We start from the raw sequence: 4,443 nt of genomic DNA, 5'->3' as shown, positions 1-4,443 counted from the left end.
AGGGCTACACTGTTGGTGACCATGCACTTCCTTTTCATGATGGCTACACTGTTGGTGACCATGGGTCTGTAGGACTATTCTCCTGTGAGAACGAGCAGTCTCTGCGAGCCGGGAGCCTGCTTCCTTTGCTCATCCCCGCAGCTGGCATGTCAGTGTTTACAGGCGGGAAAAATGAAAGGCAGTCTCCCAAACCTGGCTTTGGACAATCAGACCCTGCTCGCTCACGTCTTAGCCAAGCAAGTGGCTTTGGGCCCTGCGGGTCTGCACATTCAGGAGAAAGAGGCCTTGCCTGCCTGATGCGGAGGCCGCACAGGCGTGGCCGTGTTTACTGGGAAGCTCTGAGGCTTGCCTCCCGGCTGAGTGATGATTCGTGTGCTTTCCAATGCACCGATGTGGGGTGGCCCGCATGCGAATGTCAGAGCAGAGTGCACCTCCCGGTGTCTGCTAATTCTTGAATGCTGTGGCTCCTTTTGAAGCTCCAAATGAGCAGCGACTGGATTGTGAACACGCCGGCCTGACTGGCATCTGCCGGAGGAGGAGATGCACACAACGGTGCAAAAAGCTCAGGTGCAAAAAGCTGGAGGGAGGGGGAGGGTGCAACCCACCGCCCTGCAGGGCCTCTACAGCTTCAAGAGGACAGCCTCAGGGAAGGTCAGCCTGCAGCATTGGGAGGATTTGAATGTTACTTTCTTAAGTGGGGGGGAGCGTACTTCAAGCCCCCTCTCCTTCCCTCCCGCTCCGGCAAACAATCCCTTCGCATTGGCTGTGGACACTGCAATGTGCCCTCTGAGAAAGGGCTCAGACGTCAACGGGATAGAGAGGGGTCGAGCTCAGTGGTCAGCAGCTGCCCTGCTTTGGAGACCTCCCCTTGGAAGCCTGTCCAGAACACTGGAACATTCCGAGAACACACGTTTCCACTGTGGTCAGACTGCGAGGCCCCAGCCTAAAAATGGGCCAGCATGGCTTCTTCTGGAAAACACCAGATTCCTGACCAAAGACCAAAAAAAACCCCACCACTCCACCCCCTTCTCTCCTTCCTCCATCCGTACCCTCATCCCTCAAAAGAAAACGTTTCAACACTGCCAAAGCCTTTGCAGAACCCTTCCAAGGAGCGTCCAAGCACCCGGCTCTCTGAAAGAATACCATTGTGAGAGGCACGCTCTCAGGTTTCAGGGACATGTGTGCACGTCTCATAGAAACCAGGAGTTCGGCGGCTCCGGCTTTCTCCTGAGCAAACCACAATCGCGGGGAAATGGCACCGCGCACACAGTGAAATGTGGTAGCAATTACTTGGCTGGCGAAGGGGGAGGGGCTGGATGGCCTCCGTCCCACACGCCAGGATGCAGTAAACGTGTCTTTGAGAGTCGTGCTGGTCACTTTGCACACGGTCTCGGCGCCGTCGAGGGCCCCACGCATGGGGACCTGACGCACCACAGATCAAAACACTGCCCGATCCTGCGCCTCCCTCGCTCCCAGTTGTGATGTTTGAGCACGCGGTGGCAGCCCTTGGTGGCAGCCCTTGCGTCAACTCACACACCATCGCGGGTCCTCCTCATTTCTCCTGGTCCACTGCTTGGCCACGCCCGGTGCCTTTCTCCAGGGACTGGTCACTCCTCCACATCTCAGCACCCTGACCTAGCCCAGCGAGACATGGGCCAACTCCAGGATATCATGTCGTTTCTATGAGGAGCTGATCCAAGGGCCCCAGCAGAAAGAAAACTGTTTTGAGAATGATTAAGGCAACATAGGTACAAATGTGATAGACAAAATGGATGGATGGATGGATGGATGGTGATAAGAGCTGCAAGAGTCCTCAATAAGATGATTAAAAAAGAAAAGTCATTTCAAGGAAAGAAAATGATAGGAGACACCCCTGCCCACATACACAGCACCCACACGCACGCACATCAATGGGGAAAAGGTGCCACGTGAACCTTGAGCTTGCAGATTGGTCGATGCTTTTCGGTATCAGGAAAGAACTGGAAATTGCTCGCCTGGATCCCGTTTTGGAAACGGAGCTATCTATCGCATACTTCAGGGAAGGAAAGATCCGGGTCGGGTCACCTGAGCATTGCATAATGGTCACTGGTTTGACTAAAAGCCAGCCAGTCTCTTTGGGTTTTGCTCCAACTTGAGAATGAGATAAGATTGCCGGGGCGCGCCATAGTACCAGAAGGCCACTTCCCAGTGCAGCGTGTTCCGCTGGCTGCGCACCCCCGTCGCCTTTGGAGCCAGCAAGGACTGGATCCCTCTGAGCTCTGAGACACCGCCGCACAAGGAACTCCACCCAAGCTGCACGAGCCGGCAGGCTGTCGGCAGAAACACAGTTCCCCTTGTTGCTTCTGGGGTCGCAAGGAGTGGAACGGAGAGGGAGGCTGTGCGTGATAAGACAGAGCCAAGGAGCAAGTGGGAGGCAAGCCTTGTGCCCGCAAGAGAGACGGGAGAGGGTCCACAGCTGCCTGCTAATTGGGCATAGTTCAGACACCGAGTTCAGAAATACAGTAATCCTACCCACTCACCAGCATGGGCTAAAGCTTGCGGCCAGGGAAACTAATTTGATGTGTCCGCTTTCACCTAAAACACAATAAAGCCTTGGGAAGAATAAAACCAACAACAAAAAAACGTTTCATCAGCATGGCTAGCGGCTTCTGCCAGCTCGCCCAATGTTAACAAACAATTCCCAAGAACAAATGTCCCGAAGGAAATAGATAAGGTGACACGATAAGGAGAGAGTATAGATTGCAGAAAGAAAAAAAAAAGACTTCAAGGAAGAGAAGTTCCCAGAAGGAAAGCTATCAGATAGTCAATGACAGATACATCAATGAGAGGGCTATAAATAAATATAAAGAAAGGCAGCTTGTAAGTACGTAGATAGATGGATAAAGAGAGAGGTAGATGGGGGAAGATTAAAACATGGGCTCAATTCACTTCCCTTTTGCATCCCCCCCTCGCTCTTGAGAGGACCTACATAGTGTTTATGTAGAACACTACCTAAAGTGTGCTTCTTTATGTAGGCTGACTAGCCCTGCTTTCAGAGAACTGTGTTCTTCAGAGCCCTTTGAGACCAGAGTGCTGACTGCCTCTGATATTTGTAGACTCCCAAGCAGGAGAAGCATTACCATAAGGAAGTATGCAAAAGATCAATTACATTGACAGGCTGTTACATAAAATCTGGTCTGTACTTCCACCTTGACAAACAGACCTTCCTAATAACCCGGATCGCCAGGTTTTAATTCAGGATTCTCAGAACTCCTGGCTGGACTACTGAGCTCCAGGAGCCCTGGGGACGTAGCGGGTTATGTGTGGACTTGCTGACCACAAGGATAGCAGTTCAAAACCACCAGCAGACCTGCAGGGAAAAAATGGACTTTTCTATTCCCATAAAGAATTGCAGTCCCTGAAACCCACGGGGGCAGTTCTACCCACTCCTGAAATCCTCCATCCCCGAATTCCCCTGGTCTGTCACTGCAAGCTCTCTCAGCGCCACAGAGAACAACAGCGCTCTGCTCACCTCCACCAGATCCAGGCCCGGAGACCCTGAGAGGTGACGTCACTTTCTGGCACGGACCATTGCTCTGCGCCTTCGGAAACGCCGCCGCTGAAACCCGCTTCTCCCGACTTTTAAAGGGATCCCTTTCCTCCCTTGTAAGGCAGCTGACTATAGCAATATAAGAGGTCCCGTCGATAGAAAAAACTGTGGAGACATTTATTGATTCTCTACCTTCTCTCTGGTTTATTATATTCATAAAATCTATTCTAATTGTTCATAAAATCCGAGACAGCTTATGACCACAACTGACGGCTTCACAGCCAGTAAATCATCTCTTATTTCTAAGAGCTGCTCAGCGCAAGTATCAGTTCGTGGAAGCAGAGCCTTCTTGTGTTGAAGACGAAGCCTAGCTGTGGCTGGCTGCTCTTGTCCCAGAGGACGGGCAATAGAAAGCCCACCCTCTGCTTCTAAGAGCCACTCCACATCTGGTTCTGATTGCCCACGGTCCACAATGGGCCACGTTCATTACCAGCTAACAGCTGCTTGCCTGGTGTCGGGTGCCTGATGCCTGGTGCCTACAACTGCTGTGGGTCTGACTCCTGCCCTGTGACCCTCACTGGCAGCCACAGTGTCGACTGCCACAGCAAGTCAAGTCCCTGTCATCTGACGCCTAGGTCACTAGGCGTCACAGGTGTGGGTCTTGAATGGACAGTGTAGAACACATGTGGAGCCACCAGGAGGTTGAGTAGTGAGCGGTGAAGCATTGTCCCAGGCACTAGGTGCATGGCCCCAGGCTTTTGGTATCTGCAGAGGGAGCCTCCTGGAAGAGAGCCTCTGTCCTGGGAGAAGCTGCAAACCCCGGGAGCGGGAGTGCAGCCTACAGCCTGTCAGACTACGCAGGAGTCCCAGCTCACTGGCTTCTCCATGCCTCAGTTTGCTCGTGGTGGGTGGCT

This window comes from Echinops telfairi, unplaced genomic scaffold (genome assembly GCF_000313985.2).
Source record: "Echinops telfairi isolate 266 unplaced genomic scaffold, ASM31398v2 ScPeMD7_70;HRSCAF=299, whole genome shotgun sequence".
In the NCBI taxonomy this organism is placed as follows: Eukaryota; Metazoa; Chordata; class Mammalia; order Afrosoricida; family Tenrecidae; genus Echinops; species Echinops telfairi.
This window is presented reverse-complemented; position numbering follows the sequence as displayed.